The sequence below is a fragment of the Corvus hawaiiensis genome, chromosome 2 (genome assembly GCF_020740725.1).
Source record: "Corvus hawaiiensis isolate bCorHaw1 chromosome 2, bCorHaw1.pri.cur, whole genome shotgun sequence".
NCBI lineage: Eukaryota > Metazoa > Chordata > Aves > Passeriformes > Corvidae > Corvus > Corvus hawaiiensis.
In genome coordinates, this window is record NC_063214.1 from 22978623 (window position 1) to 23000908 (window position 22286).

Below are 22286 nucleotides of genomic sequence, written 5' to 3' on the forward strand. Positions count from 1 at the left end.
CATCTGGCCCACAGCTGGCAAGCCTTCTGCTTGGTCTCACATTCCAGTTGTGCCAAGATGCACACCAATCTACAGAGAAAAATTCACAAATATTAAATGTGGAGGCATCAGAGCCCCTCTAAAATGCCAACAGCACTGCTTTGAAACACCTGGCATTAATGGAGATCATTGGAACCCAGACCTCCATGCAGCTTGTCCAGCTTGTTCCAGACCTGATCAGAGTTAATTTATAGGAGGCACTGTGTACTCCCAAAGTATCAGAATTCATGGAAAATTCTCTTCCATCTCCACAAGGCAAGTTACGAGGCGTGGACAAGAATTTATTTCTGTAATGCTACTTGAGGCAAGGTCTCACTGTCCAACCGTGGAGTACCCATCTGGCTGCAGCTTGAGATCCCAGCACCAGGAATGGCTGTGAATTTTTACAGGAAGGCAGGGATCCAAGGATTGCTGCCTGGCAGGAGGTCAGAGCTGGTGGGAGCCAGAGATGTCCTAGAGGGTAAGCTGCCTGATGCTTAGATAAAATCATCCCCCTTTATAAAAAAAACCCAAGACTTTTATCAGCTCCGTGCTCCTCATAGTGCTCTTTTACAAACCCAGACTCTACTGTTTAGGATTTCTGCTCCCATGGTTCAAGAAAAATAACTACGAACATAACATGCTTTGAGTTACCATTTGCAGAAAGCAAAAGAGAGAGCTTCACTCCACATTGAACAATAATCCAAAGAAATAATAATAAAAGCTACAAAGAAAAGGTAGGTAATTTAAAGACTCAAAAATGTTAAGAGGTCCTTTGTAACATACTTCCCATATGAGAAAGTGATACTGTCAAGCAACATGGAGCTGCTCAGTGATGTTTTATTCACTATTTACAGATTTGATAGAATGTTTAGTTACTGTATTTTCTCTAATTAAATACTACTCTGAAAAAAAAATGGCAGTTCTTGGCAAAAAATCTTTTTTTTTGGTGGAAAACTATTTTTTTAGCAACAATTGGAAAGTTCTGTGGGTCCAAAGCAAAATTTGTAGTAAAATTAAACAAAAGAAAACACAAAAATAGCCCCCCAACCCCAACCCCAATGTCAAACAAGAGAAGGAGCTCAGGGTATTCACTGATTGAACCACTCTGCTGACTTGGAGCCCAGACTTGGCTGCCCAGCCCCTGGGCACTCCTTGGCACTTTGCTCTCTCCGTCTCGGGAACAAACGTGGGAGCCTCATTCTTTAGCCCCTACAGAATTGTACTGCTTTCCAGCCAACCTCAAACTAACTACAGCGAACTGTAGTGTGATGCCTTAGCTTTTAACTTTCATATTTTCAAATCCTGTACTGCCTAGTGTGTAACTCTGAAGTTCCTTTTGGCCCATTAGCTGCTGTTCTCTCTAGGTATTCTAGGCAGACATAAGAAAGCCTCTCCGGGCCTGCTCTCCAAGGACATCCAGATTGTCCTAGGCCCAGAATGTGTAAACCAACATCTTTAGAAGGGGGGTAAGCTTGGGGAAACTGCATCATTAACTGACGCTTTAATTGGAGAATTAACCCTGATGTGCAAATGAACCAAACTTATAAAAGTGTGAAGAACTCGTTACCCAGGGTCCATCTTGGGTGGAGTCCTTGGCCTGCCCAGGGTGTACCTTTGAAGGCCTTAAAACAAATACCTCCTTTTGTTCTCTTATTCTTGTCTAGCCTCTGTTTTTAGGTGGCCACTTCAGGCATCAGTGCTCTATCTATTTTTGGAAGGTACCAACACCCAAATCTATTGAATCTGGAAATGTATTCAAATGAAGATATTTGCATGAGTCAATCACTAAAATTGTAATTTAAAAAAAAAAAGCAAAGAAAGCATTAGTTTGTTATTATTTAATGGCTATATAGCTGGTTAATTGTTTCCAGCTCACGTACATTAACTTCTCAATGCTCTCTAATGCACCTCTTCTCTTTTATGAAACCCTAACACAAGTGAAATGGACAAGTTTTGTAGGACCTGGCTCAAAGCTTTGAGGTCTCCTACTAGTGAAGAAGAAGCAAAACTGTCAAGATGCAGCAACACATTTCACTTTGCCTTTTAAAACTAAAGCAGACACAAGAATAATTAAAGTAACTTTCACAAGCAGAATATTGTCAAAATGTTTAATTAGCATTTGCATTGAACTGCTAAATTTCTAACAGTGCAAATTCATATCTAGTGTGACAAGAAAAAGATAGCAAAATCAGTGACAGAAAAATCTTTTACAATACTGCTTCACCCCCAAGCCTGGAGAAGTATCTTCTGTTAGAAAAAAAGAGAATAAATACTCAATGACTAGTTCTGGAGGCTAAAAAAGGTAGTCCCAAAACTCTTTGCAGAAAATACCAGTGATGTTCAAATTAGAGCCATTTAGATCCCATTTTTGTTGTTGTTTTGTATTTAGCATACTAGAGACTGAATGGAGAGCACGTCTCTCACATAGGCTCCAAACAGCCATTTTGTTCCCTCCCAACAGTTCTAGTTTCTAAACATGAGCCTCTGATGAAAGGCTGGCCTCCAGCAGCAATGCTCCAAGCCATGTTGTTCCTTCACAGCCTTCAATTTACTTTCAAGTCACGAACATGACACTTCTTTTGTTAGCTTTTGATTGTCATCTTCTGTTTTCGGCATTAATCCCTGTAACAAAAATTGTCATTGTGATAGGTGCTGTGGAAATCAGTAAGATTAATAAGTAGTTGGTATAATATCTAAATACTCTCCCCTATCAAGATGAGTATGTTGTTGAATTTGTGCTATGTGGAACAGCTGACAGTAGAAATAGTTATAATAGATCACTTTGACAACTTTAGATTTACATAATGGATTCATCCACTTTGCAGATTGTGTTTGCACACATTCTCTCAGCATGCAAAACATGCCTATTACCTTTAAAACGTTTGCTTTGAATGGTATATGCTGCTACATAAAATATACTTTTTTTGCAGTCTATAGACCTAAACATGTATTTTAAGAGACATGTATTAGTATGTTTATATGTTATGTGCAAACAAAGTAAATTTATGTACCTGCACTGGAGTTAAAGTTGATGCACCTCTTTAGTGATTTTATCACGTTTTCATTTAATTCACACCAGCTGACTGTTTCTTCTTCTTTTTTTTTTTTTTTTTTAAATTCCTTTATCCCTTTTTCAGATTTAGAAAACATAATAAGTAGCAAATAAAGACACTGCAGAACTGTGCTTGGAAAACTTATACCTTTTCCAGTCTGCTCGCAACACATCACAAAGGTATTTATTACCAAAAATAATCGAGGATTAGTTCATTCTAGTTCCAGTCCAATTCCATAGCTACAAAGAGCAAAAGCAGAAGAGGCTGAAAAGGGTCATGTACCCAATACAAGATAATCCCCTCCACAAACACAAACATTGTTGAGGAGGCCAGGCTGCCTCTGAGGTCTCCTCATCTGGGAGGACGTGCGGAGCCTGGGCTGGGCACATTCTGCTCAGAGATCAGACCAACAGAGGCATTCAATACCACTAAAATTCTAGGTCTGTGTGGTGTGTAACTTTGGAAAGAGGCCTGCACATCTTTGTACTGGGACACAGCTCTGAAGAAACACAATTTCAGTAGTGTGGGGGTCTTGAAAGAATATTTCTTTTTTAACATCACCCAAACTGAATCCCAGCACAGGCACAAGTGACCACTCAAGGTGAGGTACTCCTAATCCCCAAACCAGTGGTCTTCAGCCTTGCAGGATGGGCAGCTCTGGAACAAGCCCACTGGGAAAACTCTCCCAGGTCCAAGTCCGTGGGATTTTAGCATACAGCTCCAGAAGAGCTCAGTGAGCCTCTGGACCATCTCCGACATTCTCCTACAAATGTCTCAGTTGATATTTTTTGTCAGATTTGCTGTAGTTACAGGACATAGGGAATATAGCTTGCTGTACACTCTGGAAACCTGAGCACCAGCCTCTGACAACATATTCTGAATTTTTAGTCCATGGGAAGTGCCAAAAATGAAATTTACTGTGAACTGGAAATCCTTCTTTTTGGCTAGGAACAATATTGTATCATTTTTTACACATGAATATCATGGAAGAATTAATTTCTTTACTTCTACTACTATCTTAGACATCTTTTTCTGAAAAGACAAATGCTATTTTTTACTTGGAAATTATGTAAGTACCTCATTATATGTTTTTTCCCATTGGTATTTCAAAAAGGTGGAAAAATGCTAACATTTGTATTTCCCTGGTTAACAACAAATTACTCAAGGCAAAACAGGCAGGCTGTCACAAAGAAACCAACTGAAGACAGGCAGTTTTGAAGTCAAATTGCATAGATTCAGACATTTAAACTCTGTCACATCACCTTAAACATTATACTGAATTATGAGCATGAGATCATGTATGGGCTGTTGTTGCTTCGCATGGTTTGAGGAATGTGAATAATTTGCAAATTAACAGATGTACTTTAAGATAATTAGAGCCTCAGATAACCCCTAGTTTAAATGTACTAACACTTTTTTTTTCATGGTGGAATATATTGCCATCATTGGACTAAAAACACAAGCAGTGTCTGCCAGCAATAAGTGTAGTTAATGGCTCTAAACAGTTGCTCTAATTTATTTGATTTTATAAAGTGAGTCTGTAAATAAAATAAAATCTGCAATTATCCATTTTGTTGTTCACTAACATCTTTTAAAAAATAGTGTAAAACATAATAAATGTTCATACAAGTTCTCAGATGTCAAGGTAAATTTACAATCCCATTAACACAAATTGTTTCTCCTTATCCCCTGGTTACCTAGGCTTCTGCTGCACCCTCACACAAATACTTATACATGGAAATATATACATGCATCATTAGGATTAATGGAAAGTTTACATTTTTCTTACCCAAATATTGGATGTAATAATACTTTTCAGTATCCAGGCAGCCTTACTTTTGAAGTGATCTTGATTTTACTTGATTCTGCTTGGGTGTTATTCATGAAATAAAAGCTTCCTAATTACCCTTTCAGGGTGATTCTATGGAGCTGCATGGTTGTATAAGGGAAAATAACCATGTACATTAAAAAAAAATTAAAAATGAAAATGCACAACAAATTTGGCAGCACATTCTCTGACCTCTCAGCATCTTAGGGGAATTGCTGTGCTGCTGAATACAAACCACCAGTGAGTCCCTTCTTTGCTCATCCTGCAATTTCTTATAATTGGGATGTACATTTTTCGTGCCTAATGTTCTCAGGTAATTAAACAGTCTCCAAGAACCTAACTGTTGGTATATTTCCCCAACAGGAAGGAGGAATGTTTGGTCTGATGGTGTTTTGTCTTCCCAAGTCACCATTACGCGCGATGGAGCCCGGCTTTTGGGGATGGCTGAGCACCCTCCTGCCCATGGTAAGTGGTGAATGAATTCCTTGTTATGTTTTTACTTTACCTAATAAAGTGTGTTTATCTCAAGCCATGAGTTTTCTCACTTTTACCCTCCCAATTTTGTCCCTGATCCTGCCGGCTGGGGAGTGAGCGAGCACCTGTGTGGGGCTTGGCTGCTGGCTGGGATTAAATCATAACGCCTACAAAGTGTGATTCTTTGAACTGGTGGGAAGAGTAACTACAGCAACTAGCAAGACGTGAGCCGTCAGAAGGCAAAAGAGGGCTGGCTGCTCCTCCACTGTGTTAAAATTTCAAATCACTTCGAAGAGTAAGAACAAAACAGGAAAAGATGATGTGGGGAGAATCAAGGCATGAGCTGCAAAGTAATCAAACCCCTAAGTGAGAAGTAAGTGATGAGGATGTTTGAGGAAAGTGACATTTCTGAATCCCATCTTCCATCTAGACCTTGCACTTTCATATCCAGATTACTTCTCACAGCAAGCTGTCTCAGTTCCTGGGCTTTTCCTTTGTCTCTGCTATGATTATTACGACCGATATTTCTTCTAGCTGTTCCTATTCTCTGCTGGGCTGTCTCTCTCATCCACTTGCTGTTTCTCTTTCTGCCTTTCATTATTTGCTCAGGCTTTCAAGCCCTCTGTGACAGCATTCACAGAACAAAAGGTTGCCATTACATTTATCCCTATTTATCCTCCTTTAATGTTGAATTGAATTTTGTTCTGCTAGCATGAAGAAAGCTACATTTGTCATCATCTTCATCATCTTTATTTTACTTAAATCACCTTGAACACAACTGTAATTTATTTCCTAAATTTATCAAAATCCTTTTCAACCAAAAAGTTTTCCCAAACCCTTCCTCTATAATTTCTGTAGTGAATAAAATGAGGTAAATGCAGGCATGTTTGTAACCAGAATGTACATAGGCATTTTTCTCTTGTATCTTGAGAGCCTCCTGGAAGGTACAGTGGCCAATTAGCCAGCTATGTATAGAAGTAAGGAAGAAAATGAGCTCATGTAATAAAACTAAATTATCATCATGATTTGTTCCTTTTCTTACTTTTCAAAGAAATTCTAAAAAAAATTTCACAAGTAAGAATCAGTCTCATTTAAAGTAAAATTGCCCTTCAAAAGCAGCACAAGTCTGAAGAGGGATCAGGTTACACATCACTTTTGCCAATCTGCCGCCTACAAACTCCAGCTTCCAGAACCATTAACCATGTACTGGTTTTGGTTTGGATAGACTTGACTTTCCTCGCAGTGTCTGGTATGGGGTTATGGTTTGGATTTCTGCTGAACACAGTGATGATAATATTGAGATGCTTTGTTTTTGCTGAGCACGGCTTGCACAGAGCCAAGGTCTTTTCTGCTGGTCATACAGCCACGCTGGAGAGGAGACTGGGAAGTTGTGTGGAGATGCAGCTGGGACAGGTAACCCCAACAGACCAAAGGGAGATCCCATCCCATATGACAACATGCTCAGAACATAAAGTGAATGGAAGAAAGAGGAAGGGGGGATAAGTTTGAAATGACACTGTGTGCATTTCCAAGTCCCTATTATGTGTGATGGAGGCTTGCTGTCCTGGAGACGCCTGCCATGGGAAGCAGTGAATGAATTCCTTGTTTTGTTATGCTTGTGTGCACAGCTTTGGCTTTCCCTATTAAACTGTCTTTATCTCAACCCACAAGTTTTCTAGTTTTCACCCATGCAATTCTCTCCCCAGTCCCCAGTAGGGGAGTGAGCAAGTGGCTGCGTGGATCTGGGGTTAAACCACAACAACCATCATTGTATTTTATTTGGTTGGTTCCAAGGTCTCTGCAGATTGGCACTAAATGAGAAACATGTGTTGCAAAGATACTGCAAATGCAACAGAACTATATTGTTCCTGGCTTTCCATGACATTGGTTCAGTGACAAGAAACTGAAATCTAGTGCAGCATTGATTTCTTGTGCAATCAGAAAGCCACTGTATCTCAGAATGCTCCATTCTAATCAAAGCCATCTGTAAGCCTCCTCATAGTATGCATTCAGATGTGACAAAATGGTGGTTAGTTATGACTTGATATGCCTCTGGAACAATAAACAGTGTTTACCCCATTTTATAGAAAAGCATATTGAGACCAAGTTAAATCCGTTTTCTAAAATTGTGACTGGTAAGAATCCCAGAGTCTACATGGCTTATTCATCGACTATCACACACACACACATAAGGTGAGAGGGTAGGTGCCACCCAGCTCACAGGGAAACTATGCAAAGGCAACAGTAAAACTTCTGCTAATAAAAGTGACAAGAGGGAAGACTCTTTACTCCCAGTGGCAGCCCTTATACTGGGACTGGAGCAACTTTCCAAATGAATTACTAAATCCAACTGAAGCACCAGGGGTTCAGAAGCAAACCATCAAAAGCTATCATGAGAAGCCCACAGAGAAACTACCTATAAATTGAACTTCAAGTGACAGAAGTGCCACAACACAGTTACGATGTGCCTTTGTTCACCCTCTCTGTGAACACAGACAGCAGAAGGTGCAGAAAATGCTATGCTAAGCTGGTCATCATTGCTACCATTCTGAGAAAGCTAAATATATGACTGTAGAAAAAGGGTTTCTTTCTAATAGGAAGGACTACCTACCAGCTACTCAAAGTTTACATTCAGAGACAGTCTCACCAATTAATTCTCTGTGCTCTACTTCCCTTCTCTTGGCAGTGAAAAATGAGAGCCCAGCACACGCTGTTTGCCAGCATTAAGCAGCTTTTCAAAAACATGCTTCAGGCTTGGATATATCAAAAAGATGATACTAATAGCACAGGATCAATGACTTCCTTGTGACTCAGGGTAGAGGTCAAATCTATATGCTCTTCAACCTCTGTACAAATTTTGACACAGCCACTGATTGCTGATGATCTGCTAACAGACTCCACCAGCATAGCAGTGTATGACTCCTATCCCTTCAGGTAATGCTTCTCAAACAAGACTTTAAACAGAGACAGGAGATGCTGTTTTCCCTCACATACAGATACATACCAAGGTCGAAGATCAATGCAGGCACCTTCTCTCAATTTCAGTTGCTACAAGCGATCTTCTGAAGAAACAAGACCCTAGTCCTTATACCACTCACTGCACCCCTCTTCTCTAAAGAGAAATATATTTGAATGACATTAAGCTCAGAGAAAAGTTTAGCCTGAGACCGGCGTTTTGCTCTCATTAAGAATAAAGGAAAAGATTTCTCTATCGTGGCAGAGGTGTGTTTTCAAATTAGGCCAGTTAAAGCCAGCTGGGTGGACACTGGAGCAGGGATTCAGCGTACTCACAGTATGTTAGGAAGCATCACTGGTAACAAACTAGATGTCTAATATCTTAGAAATTAGGGAGGTGCAGTAAATACCTCTCTTGCCAAAGAATTGGCAAGAAGCTGGAGGAACCTGTTCAGTCCTTCAGTAGCACTCAACATGCAGCATCGGATATTTTTCTCATGCTTTATTCAGAAAAGAAAAATTGTAGTGTGGTTAATTTGGTTTGGTTGTACTTTATCAGATTTCCTTCATTGACATTTTCTTCTATAAATCCTTGTCATAAATTGAAAATCCAGTCTCAGAGGAAACCAACAACCTTATTCAACACACAAAGAAATTGTTCATGAAATGGAACATCATCCTTTTCCCTACTACTATATCCTACAGAAAATCTTCAAGTTTTGTCTGAACTTCATCCTTCTCTAACACTGGAAGCAAGCCTTGTTTCATACTATAGAGACTGACACATTAAAATGAACACAATAAACTAAAGAATTTGAAATGGCCATGCTTGTTTTATGAATGTACTAAAGTCAATGTATCATCTCATACCAGTGAAGAAGTGCAATGACAAGAATCTTTTCCTCACATTTAATTGCTGCTTTGGTACCAATCTGGCAGTATTCATGTGTTTTATTCTATAGATATATTAACCTCTGTGGGTATATGAGTCTTTTGTTGTGTCATGTCCTCAAAGTATTAGGCAACAGCCACAAAGTGTATGAAAGATTATTCATAGATTCAGATTATATGGCTGAACATAATTTTCATGTTTTATGCAGGCTTGAATTATAAACACTCAAAGGGAGCTGTTCAATTCAGAGACTCACAGAGCTCAAGTTTGAAATTATATCATAATTTTTGAATTTACAAAAAAGTGAAACCATAGCACCTGTAGCTTATTGCATAGCTAACCCTGTTAAATATGTGTCTCGGTTTGAGACAAGTTTAGGAGGAAACGCTCTGGAAGGAACGTCTCCTCCCCAGAAGGCAGGTTTCTGCACTCCCTCCCCCACCAATACAAAAGGAATTTCTTGGATGAAAGTTAAAAAAATGATTTATTTAACAAGCAGAGTGCCAGCAGGCACAGAAAAAAAAAGAGTAATGTTAGATAATAAACCTCCTCGATGCGGAGTAAGCTGGTGGTTTTAGAGTTCTGTCTGTAGCTGGCTCGGCCCCTCCCGAGGCCCAAGGCCGGGGTGCGGCGTCCCCGCAGGCTCGCTGCCGGTCCACAGGGTCCGATGATCTGGTTCTTGGATCACTGCTAAGCTGGACAGTTCCAGAAGAAGAAGAAGTTCCAGAGGATTTTGGTATGCAGTCCTGGGAAAATTTCTTGCCTCAGCTACCAGGCTGGCTAAAAGCAGGAATGTGCTCCCTCAGCTCTGCAGCGGTGAGAACGCAGGGGAGTGTGTGTGAGTCCTTGAACACAAACTGCACTGAAGAATTCACTCAGCTTCTCTCCCTCCTCTCCTGGACCCAGTTTAAAGCTGGGGGACCCATTTCTGGGCAATAAGCAGAGGATAGGGAAATACAGTATTATCATAAAATCACCTCAAGACTATATGCAGTATAGTAAAATTTGGAAAGAATAAAAAAGCCTTTGAACAAGAAAGCTTATAAAAAACAAGTTTCACTTTGTAGTGAACTTTGACACTCTAGCTATAAAATTTTTAAAATAGTGTGCAAAAAGAGGAATTATATCACACAAGTATCTCTTTTATGGATCCTCACAGCCACTGCCACTCTCTCTTACCTTTAAGCGTCACTAGCATCTTACTTATTGCAGAATAGCCACCTACATATAAGAGCCTAATAGAGGCACAAGGCAATAAAAAAGTTTGCCATTAAATTACTAAGTTGAAATATTTTTCTTTCGAGTAGCGTGCATGTTTTGTGGCTGTGCTCTGAAGCCTCACCTTTGGACTACAATCCTATTGTAACATCGGAGATGAAGCAGCAGTGGAGTGGGGTTTTTGAACTTCAAACTTCACTAACAAGCAAGAATCCTTAAGAAAACATCCCCTCCTTACACAGCAAGTAGAAAATCACCTGCAGATGGGCAGTAATCCAATCAGACCTGTTAGCTGTACAGTAAACTTTATTGAAGTGAATTATGGAAGTGTGTGGCTAAAATGGTGGAGGCACTTAAATGCATTGACAGGTAGGCATTGTCAAAGCTAAGAAACTACATTTACTTCCTCTTTTTTTACTTATCATAAACAAGAGCCCTGAGGGCTGGAAAAGAAAATAAAAGAAAGAAAAGAGAGAGAGGCAGAGGCAATAGCTGACAGTACCAAGATGGCCAAACAGTAATTTCAGCATGGCATATAATACCTTATTACATCACTGAAAAGAAAAAAAAAACAACAAACCAAAAAATCAACCAAGCAAAAAAAAACCCCACAAAAAAACTTCACAGCTGTTACATGTTAAATCTATCTGTTGTGAAAGATGATAGGCTAATATCAGAACAACACAGTTTTTTAAAGCTCTACAAAATGTTAAGTTCAGATTGGCACAACAAACAGAACAAGATCCTTGTTCTTTGGGTTGGCATTTACATTTCCCCTCTTCAAAGTATACATATACTACAAAGTATACAAAAAGTTGTTTTTAAGCATCACTCTACAGCCTCCCTAACCAGACTCAGAGTAGCACCATTCCTGTCTGTCAGCAGATAATTCAAAACATGTACCTCAGCAGAGAGTAGGTTCTTGCCATCTGCTTTTTATCAGAGGTATTTGCCATACTTCTCGTGCACTGTGTGATATTACAAGTAAATGAAACAAAACACAAATTAAAGTAATATTAAATGAGAGACAGGCATTCCTGGCTGTGGGACAGATGCCATCCATTTTGTTAGGAGACCCCTGATGTAAAATGGAGGCAAAGGCAAACAGGAGATTGCAGTAAGGGAAAGACGAAGGACCTGGAGAGCTTATTGCCAGCTATTCAACTGTTGAAAGTCTTTTTCTAAAACACCTTTCTGACCACAATCAGAATTAAGGGGGGGTGGGAAAAAGTCACTTGATACCAAAAGAGTAAAAGTGGAGAACAACACCCAAACTGAAACTCCGTGTTTCACAGTCCCCTAGATCATCTAAAGCTAACCATAAGCAATAGACATCACACACTCATTTGACACTCTCTTTACAGTAGGACACTTAAAACAAGTTCCCAAAAGCCAGTGAAGGTGTTAGGCCATGAAAGAGCAGTACCAAGACACAGGGTGGAGTACTTGTAAGGCAGACACCACATTATTCATCTGCCAGAAAGGGGAAATCTGAGCATAGCTGGCCTTGCAGATGAGGCAGCCTGCAGAAGCATTGTGCCCAGAATACTCTGGTGCCAAGTAGCTGTCTGGGAAAGGTGGTATTTTCCTAGGAGGTCTAAGGACATTTTTGTACTGTTGGCACATCACTATGTGAATCACTACTTGCCTCTGGGGGAAACCTATAAATGCCCAATATGTTCCTCATGAATATTTACTGATTCAGAGTTAAGTAGTTATGCCCCTGTCAAATTCTTGTAGAGCAAACTTTCCATACTTACTCCTTTCTCCTTTGTTATCAATGCTTGAAGAAAGATGAGGGGACAAGCAGTTTGCACAGCTCTGCATGTCAGGGACACCCCACACTCAAGGACTGAGTGGTAAAGAATTTTTCATATTGTCCTGTTTTTTATGCCTTCAGCTTTTGCCAATCACAAATCTCAGATGGCAGTGTTGAAAATGTGAGAGCAGGTGCATTTTCCAAATATGAATTAAATTTTGAGCAGCAAAACTTGGCACAGATCTATGCCAAAAGTCTGGATTTTGGTAGAAAATTTAAAGACCCAAACTCAAAAGCCAAGTGAAAACTGTGAGTCAAAATTTACATGAGTCAGAACACACCAAAACACTGGTAGAAAAAAAAATTTCCAATACTGCTCTTACAGCAAGTTTCAGTATTTTCTAGCTAATCACTTTTATTCACCAAGAAGAATAAGCTAACCAAGTACATTTATAGCCTGTGACTCAGCTGGAAATAACTTGAGTTTTCAAGAGCACACACAAGAATTTATTGCTGCAGCCCAGTGAAACTGCACAGGTTTGCACAACTGGCTAAATAAGGAAGGGGTCTACATTAATGTCTAATGAGAAGATGCCAGTTTCTTTCTTCATTTGAAAGACAACTAATAAAATTTAGCTCCTATACACACTACAACTAAAATGTTGAATGGTTCCTCACCTCTCTGGGAAATTTCTGGGGATGCTGCTGATCAAGTATTTTCTAGAGGCTTGTACTCTTTTAGGTTCTAAATTCAGAAAAACTTTTACAAGCTTGGTAAGTGGCTTTACTACATTCTGCACACCATTTGCCACATCTGTCAAGCCTGTAAGCCAGATTTCTCTATCTATTTGTGAAGTTCCATGTACAGGCACACAACTAACAAAAATAGGAAACAAAGTAAAATGTCCTCCGTGACCTCAGGTGCTTAAAGATACTGTTGATGTGCATCTAGGAGTGAAACCTGCAGCTCTCCAGCACCTCAGTAACACTCCCAGCAACCCCCGGGCAGATTATTTGGTGGTTCTGAAATGTCCTATTTTACAGTCTCTGAAAGCAGGTAGCTTTGAAGAACTGAATAACCAGAACTTTCTAAATGGCTGCTATGTATGAGGAGTACATTCAAGTGATGTGACAAAAGAAAAGTTACCTACAAACTGGACTGAGTTGAGGGTTTCTCAAGAAACATAATGCTGTGTGGTAGTGAATGAGACCAAAGCTGGTCTGTACTGGAATCTCTCACTGTCTGCTTGAGACTGATATACACAAACACAGAAACTGCTGGATGTCAGATTTTGGGGCACAAAGAATGCTTCTGATCTGTTAACTCTATAGCTGCAAGGGGGAGAAGCAAGAATTTTTCATTTATCCTAAGGGAACCTTTATTTGAATGCACTTAAAAATGCTTGTAGAGGTATCAACACAGACTGATATTTAGTGCCTGAAAACACACAAGGAGCTACAGGGACATGGTTTCTAGGTCTGTCCTAGTGCTGAATCAGAGAGAAATTCATTTCAGAAGTGCTCCCACTTCCACATTTTCCTTTCTTCTTATTTGCATTTCTTAATGAAAAATAAAAAAAAAGGCACCACCAAACAATAACAAAAAAATTTCAGTATAACTTACTCTTATGGTATCAAGCCTCGAACTGGCATAAAAGTGCTCAGTTTCTCTTAAGTGAAGTGACTGATTCACAGTACTCTAGATCTGGATCATACTTTTGAAAATCAAATCTGTTTATGAAAGGTGTGTTTAAGTCCCATACTGTTGTCTTCCATTGAGTGATTGGTTATCACAATCTGTCTGCTAAGTGATGTGCATACTGTGAGGAAAGACATCCTCCTTGCTCTAGACACTGCTCGATAGTATCTTATCAGGCTCCTTTAATACAGAGAGTAACTTCATTAGTAACTTGCTTCTCTTAATCTGTTCTCACGTTGAATAATGGCTTTTTTGCAAATAACACTAATTTAGGTACATTTCCTTTGCAAGTAACGCTAATCACTCACACCAGCTCTCCCTGCAGTATTAGTCTTTGATTTACTAGGGTTTCCAAAGCTGAAGAAGGAGGTTTGGAGAAGGAAAAAATGCAATTTCACTTGTTTAATGCATATTCTCATCATGTAGCTTCTACCAATGCCATATCCAACACGGCAAATAAGAACTCTAAGCCCAGCTCATTTCAGTATTGTTGACTCTCCCTTTAAAAATACCCCCACCTTTCTCATATGAAATCAAGTGACACTGTTGGCTTTACAAAATTTAAATATTCACATTCAAAAGCAGAATTTTCACCTCTTTCTGGTACCTGCCTTTGTTTCTCTTAACCTTCCTGTGCAGCTTCATATGCTGACCGAAGGTCATAAGGAGTGCCTGGAATGAGATTTTTACATCAGCAAAGACAAGCTGTGGATAGAATTTTGTAACTCCTTAGACACATCTCCACAGGAGACCCCCAGTAAGTGTGACCTGGTTATGCATACAATATATCTGCTGTCTGGTCTGCTTGGGACCCCTCAGCACTTCCTCCCCCTCCCTCTCCTTGGACAAAACTGAAAGTGTAAACATGTATTCAGATATAGTCCCACTCCAATTAGAGACAGTTTCTCATAACCATTAACATTTTCCTTACCAGCAGACAGTGTTACACTGTATTTTGTGCTTTTGTCTAAATTTTGCCTCTTAAAGACAAGGAGCAGGACATATACAGCTCTCAGTACCTTTGGATGTGCTGTACATGGCCAGTGTGTCTCACTGAAATTCTCAGGGGATCAAAGCAGACATTAACACATCTCTAACAGAAGCAGGCAAGTGATTGGCTGACTCACTAAGTGCTATCCAGTTGCAAACCTATTAAGTATGTCAGAGATTTTTTTTTATACCATGAGTTTCTTCCCAAAGGATGATATACTCAGCATGTTAAAAAAATTATACACTATTCCATCAAGTTTACTCAGATCTTTCTTAGTGTTATTTTATGAACAAGAGTAAGAACCTCAACCTCTGAAGTATCAAGGCAGGAGAATGCCCACCATCAGTAGCTGTATCGTTGCACATCCCAGCCACAGGCTTGTTACATACAGGTGAAAGACAGAAGTCTGGATGCATCATAAATCACTACCTCTCTCTTTCTTATTTCTTGCCAACAACAGAGGCAATTTCCTGGTACTTTCCAAACAGGGGAAGGGAAAAAACTGACAACCAAAATCCAACCCCCCCTAAAAAACCCACCTAATATGAAAAACAACTCACCTTTGCACAAAATTCCTCTAAACATAAGAACAGAGATAAAAAGGGTAGCACATTACCAAAAGTCACATGCTACTAAAAAGAGATCCCTGTGTGGTTATGCTTTGGACCATTGTAATTTAAGAGGATATGATGTGATATGATATGATATGCTATGATATGATATGATGTGATATGATGTGATATGATATGATGTGATATATGATATATTGAGATTCAGCATACTACTACACTCAAGAGAAGGATATTCCATGGCTACTAATGATCCTTCTTCCTATGATCTTTGAGTGGCCAAAAGACTGCAAACATTCTTTACATCTGCATATTACTCTGCCATAATGTCTGCATCAATTTAATTATGCTGAGGCTGGAGGGCCACTTTGACAGGTTATCACTCAAATTTACCAAGAAAGCAAACTTGAGTGGAAGGTAGCAGTTTTCTTCTCTTCCCTCATCAGCCAGTCTACTGCCACAATATCCACACCTTGTCCTTTTTATTTCTAAACATAAGGGATCAATAGGACCAGTAAAAGTTTATAAAATACCAGGGACTGTAGTGACTCTTAGGTCAAACTGGGGAATTATTCAAAATCCCTCTATTTCCACTGGTATCTATCTTAAGAAATTCTCTCTTTGCCCCATAGTTTGAGACAAGACTATTTAATACCTTGGTACAGATCAAGAGAGCAGTTACAGTTGCAACATAACACTTTCTAGTTTCATCTTTGATGTCATTATAATTTTAAAAGTTTCAAAGCCTCCAATGGTCTGTGATTGATGACTTTGCCTTTAGATTAGATATGCACATAAATAAATTAATTAAAAAGAGAGAATATGAAAGATGGAATAGAAGCCAAATTCTGCTTGCTACTACATGAACATTAAGAATGTAGTAATTTAAACTGATAAAAATCTGAAGACAGAAAACATTGAAAGAATAAATGCTAACAGTTCTTAAGACAAATCTGCCTATCACTCAGCTGGAATATTTTAGACTGTCATTTAAGCAGGATTTTAATTTTTGTTCTAAATATATTTAGAAGCAATTATGCTAACTCTGTAGACTGAAGGTTACTGGTAAATTGTTGAGATTAGTCTACTTTTAAAATAAGCAGGTTTGTGGCCAAAAGAAATTGGAAGCTCTGTGAAATCCATTTTGTACCTTAAAGCAGGAACCTGGAAGGAAAATAAAAAAAACCTGCTATTAGAGTGGCAGGGAACTCACTGGAATACAGGAGGAAAAAATCTCACAGAGCAGTGGGTGAGTACGCAGAAAGGAACACAGGTATTCAAAATTTAAAAGCCCAGACCTGCATGGTGGTTTTGCTCTATTGTACATCTGGACCAAATTATCATCTCAGAGGCAAATTGTACCCCAACAATATGCAACTTGGCCCAGCCATAATGCACCAGGCATAAAAACACCAACAGGAGTACTTGAAAAGGCATGGGAGGTGTAGAAAGCAAGAAGATGGTGCAGAAGTGTTTGAATGGTCTAAAAGCACATAACTGTAAGTAATGGGAAGTCATTTAGAAAAATGGGCCATTGAGGCTGAACATCAGGGAAAAAACAAAATGAATTAGACAGAATTGTGTCTAGAAGGTATCTTATGAGGTGTTTAGAACAAGACTCAATGAAGTAGTAAAAAATACTGTAGGCAACAATATTTTAGGTCAAAAAAAGGTATTTTTCTATTTCTTTGTACATGGCACTTCAGAGAACGAAGTTGGAAGAAACAACGAAAGGAAGCAGGGAGAGGTAAAAGCTGTCTAGAAACTGCATCCTGTTCATACAGGTGAGAAATGGTAGGAGTTTTTCAGCAGTGCTGAGAGTTGAGAAATTGTTTTCAAGATGGGCGTTTTATACAAAGGGTTGGAAAAGGAAAAGAGAATAGTGCAGTAAAAGACCTGGGGCACAGGCCATAGAGATTTGGGAGGAGATAGAAATGTACCCTGTCTGTGCTCATTTGTGTAAGTACAGTTGTACCTAGAGGTTTGTTGAGGGGAAAAAAAATAGACTACTGGATTCGATTTAAAAGAAAAAAAATATTAAGATAATGTGAGGAGGTAAAACTGCAGTTTTATGGCAATGCACAGATTCACAGGATAGGCAGAAGTGCAGATGCAGAATAGAGGGCCAACTCATCTCTCTACAGCAGAGTCTGTGCAAGGGCAGCTCAGCTATCTAAGACCTGTTACCGTCACCCAAGCAAGAAAACCAGAAAATCAGAAAAAAGAGGAAGAGCAGAAAGAGAGGGCTTGGTACTATGTAGTGCCAACAACTGCAGATGGATGCCAAAGTAGACATCCTGAAAGCACCCAACACCACAATGTGCTGCTACTTGGAGCCACTGCAAAGCACAGATAAATGCAGCTACTTTCTGCCAGGTTGCAAACTGATAAGACCTCAAAAAACACACCTTCTTTCAACAGGGCTGTGTGGGGCCAAGGAAACATGACTGGACTCACCAGGGGCAGAGACAAGAAAAACAAGACTGTGGTTATCGACCTCAGATTAATAGTTAGTTCACTGTTACATTAAAGGCATTGTTTGACAAAGCTGGAAAATAATATTTGCTGGCACAGTCACAAAGCATTACTTTGATATGAAAATGTCAGTGAATATCTCTTTCAATTATTCTTCCTTTCCTATTTGAAAGCAGTGTTTATTCCATAAAAACCTAGTGTTATCTCGGTTTAATTCAGAGAACTACTCATATCAGTGAAGCAGAATAAAATAAGGTTGTGCAAAATATTACATAATACAAAAGCCATTTAGGACATTTAGGGATGATCTTCACAAAAGGACAGAAGGTTTTAACCATGCATAATAAACAGGATGATAAATCTTTAAACACTTAAGTAAAAGTTTCCATGAACTATTTCACAATCTTCTTTCATTGGAAAAAATAGAATCTTTTCAAATCGTCTGACATTAACCCAAGACCTTTAACTTGCACATTCTCCAAAGCACATAACCTGCTATGTCTGACTGCAGTGGAAGTGGTAAGTTTTAAACACAGGTTCCAGGTGTATCAGAGGCACAGATGTATGGGCATGTATATATAAAGTGAGCATACAATAGCATCAATTATGTGGTTAGAATTACCTCCCTCTTCTTAACAAAACCAAAGAAAATCTGAACTTCCAACATCATAGACTAGGTGGCCACTGAGTCAGAAAAATCTGAAAAAGGGATCACAGTACAGTCATACATTTCTTTTTGCATCTTATATAAAAGCACCTGCAACTGCACAGTGTGCCTTATCTCCCTGTCCAAAACATCCACAACTAGATAAAATGAGTCCCATCCTACTGCTCACATGAACATTTCAGGAGTGGCCTAAGTTGGTCCCAGTGCTCTAAGAATTGCTGTAGTAGATATTCACTGGCTTCATATGCTGCTTCTCACTGCTGCATCGCTCCGGTTCTTCACCTCTCCTTTCACAAGCACTCGGAGGTCTGATGCAGTGATCTTACCAGCTCTGTGGCACAGCCACATGCACATCAGTCAGGGTCTGTTGATCCCGACACAGCCAGAGGAAGCAGAAAAGATGTTCCTGTGAGAACTGGGGGATGCAAAAGGAAATGCAAGGCTGAATGGTGCAGTCAGGCTAATAACCAGGTTGGGAACAGGTAGTGCTGTTAATGCTGAAAATCAAGATTCCCAATGTCTCCACTTAGTTTTGTGAGAAAGCACAGGGTAAATACTTACCAAATGTAAGGGAAGGCAGTTCCTTCCCTTAGCTGGGTCAGAGGGCAAGCAGTGTAAAACTTGGGGAAGTTTTCAATATTAAAGGCAATATTAAAATGTGCTATAGCATGCTAGTGGAAATGCAGAAACAGTATTTACAAGAATATCATCACAGTAGAAATGACACATGGGGGGAAAAAACCCTACCCCAAACAAGACGATTTTGGAAATCAGAAATCCACTTTTTTAAAAGAATTGTAGTTGAGGTTATGTGTGCAGACACAGTTTCTTTAATTTCCATGTGTTTCTCCTGGTTGCAGATCCCCTGCAGAGTCCCTTACACAGTCAAGGTTATGCACTTCTGCAGTTTTTTACCAGGCTACTGTAAAGTCTCTCTTCAAGTGGAAGTATGAGATTTCCAAGATACACAGACAATGGATGCAAAGCAGTATGAAAGACAGAGGTCTTCAAAATGGGCAGATGCAGAGCTATGAGTCTAAGATATAGCTGGCAATTAACTTGATGTTTCAGTGACAGAGGGTAAGAGCATGACCACTGGATGATAACAGCTATATAGAATGGGTTCTGCACAGCAGAAATTCAGTGGTTATAGGAAAGACGTTGAAAATCCCGTATTTGGCATTTTCTAGTTAACTACAGTTATCTTAGGAAGGGTAGAAAATACCAGGTGGTTATCAGGAAAAAGTAATCTAAGCAGTTTCACAGTTTTTATCTGCCCTTTTGTAGTTTTTACTCTTTCTTTAAATTTACCAGAAAGTAGCCATAAGAAGAGAACGACATGGCTGTTTCACCAGATAACCCCATGCAAGTCCCATTTAAGCCCATCTGCTCTCAGGCACCTCTGCGTGATTCCAAAGCAGATGTAGATTTGCACTGCAGTAAGCAGTGTTTCAGCTGGGTGTCTGTGGGAAGAGCTGGCAGTGAGGCATTCCTGTTAGAATTCCACAGAGAAATTAAGGGGGTGTCTGGGATGATGATTATGATGCATCAAATGGAATCACTTCCCCTCCAGATTCTGCTAAATCATCTCTGACAGAAACCGTTTATCCCCAAAGCTCCTGAAAATATTTTTGAGTCATAAATTCTCTGTCTTTAGAAAGGGCTTGATCTTACCAAGGGCAGATATCTCCAAAACAGTACCATGTGAGATAACACTCTCTAACACCTTTTATCCCTTCTTGAGCTTCCTACCAATCACACCATCAGAATATTTTTTTATACTGAACAATAAACACAATGTGTTCTTCCAGCAGCATTCACCTAATACTATTTTGTTTACACAGAAATCTGAAGTCTTGCCCATTGCCATAAAAGGGAATATTTTAAAAATTTTTCCAAGCTTAATTCCTTCTCAAAACAGGCATGCCCAGGGAGCACAAGTGTAAAAATAAGCAGAAGTATTTGGAAATTCAGTATCAAACACAGGCATCCTGTCACTGACACTGAAACAAGTTCTATTTTGATCCTTATTCTTGCAATTACAGTCTGCAGTAGTCCTGTAAGACCTTTATTCCTAACATTCTCTTGACTAATAGGAGTCTTGAAATAGCTGAAAATGCTGTACAGTTGTGTAGAAATTTTCCAGAGAACTAAAAAAGATGTTCTTTCTATAATTGCAGCCAGAGCAGGAACAGGCTGAACAAGGAAAACAAGTAAAGCTAACAGGGGGGTAAGAAGATTAAGAAGGAAAGTGAACTAGCACATCAGCAAAACAACAACAAATTCCCAACAAGAAATGTGCAAGGAAGGATCAAAGGGTATGATCAATCATACCCAAGAATCATGAACATGATGAGAAGCAGAGGCCAGGTCTCTCAATGAGCTCCATATTTAGTATGAAATTTTCCTGGAGTTTCCCCATTCTTCAGTGACCAGAAGAGAGGAGGGAAAGGGAGGGTAAAATTTTTGGAGGAAAAAATAAAAACAAACAAAAAACCCCCAAAAAATATTTGTTCTCACTCTGTTAGAACTAATGTTTCTATCTCCAGCAGGGCAAATTACTTAATTAATTGAGTGTTTTGCTGTTGGTTACTTATAATGTGTTCCCCATTTTCTTGTTTGGCTTGAAAAAAGATTTGCAGAAATGCTGAGACCTCATAACTGCAGCTGGGAATTGCATTTGTACTCTGGGAACTGCTCAGTGAGAAGCATGAGTGTAAGTGTTATAAACATATTGTCCATGTATAGTGTTGACTAATGCTAAGTATGCTAAAAAGAAAATACTACCCAAATTCCTTAGGCATTTCAAAACAGACACACAAAGGAGGTAATTTCATACATCTACAGTATCATAGAATTATAAAATTGCCTGGGTTGGAAGGCCCCTCAAAGACCATCTCAAACCCTTTGCCATGAGTAGGAGCACCTTCCACTAGACCAGGTTGGTCAAAGTCCCAAAACAACTTGGCCTAGGTATTTTTCCAAGAATGGGGCATCCACAGCTTCTCTGGGCAACCTGTTCCAGTGTCTCACCACTGTCACAGTAAAGAATTTCTTCCACGTATCTAATCTAAACTTCTTTTCTTCCACTTTGAAGCCATTATCCCTCATTCTGTCACTCCCTGCCCTTGTTAAAACACCCTTTCCAGTTTTCTTGTAGGCCCCTTTAGGTACTGAAAGGTGCTAGAAAGTCACTTGGAGCCTTGTCTTGTCCTGAACAACCCCAGCTCTCTCAGCCTGTTTTCACAGGAGAGGTGCTCCAGCTCTCTGATATTATTTGTGGCCCTGCTCTGGACTCATTCCAACAAGTCCATGTCCTTATGTTGGAGACACCAGAGCTGGATGCAGCACTCCAGGTGGGGGTCTCAGACAGCAGAGCAGAGGGGAAGATTCATCTCCATGGATCTGTTGGCTACGCTGCTTTGGACGCAGTCCGGGATACGTTTGGCTTTCTGGGCTGCAAGGGCACGTGGCCAGCTCATGCTGAGCTCCTTGTCCACCAGCACTCCCAAGTCCTTCTCCTCAGGGCTGCTCTCAGTCCATTCTCTGCTCAGCCTGTTATTTGTGCTTGGGCTTGACCTGGCCCAGCTGCAAGACCTTGCACCTCAGTTCACAGCATTTTTTCTGAAAATAAGCATATTTTTGGGGGCAGATACTAAAACCAATAGTGCCATCTCCCAAAAGA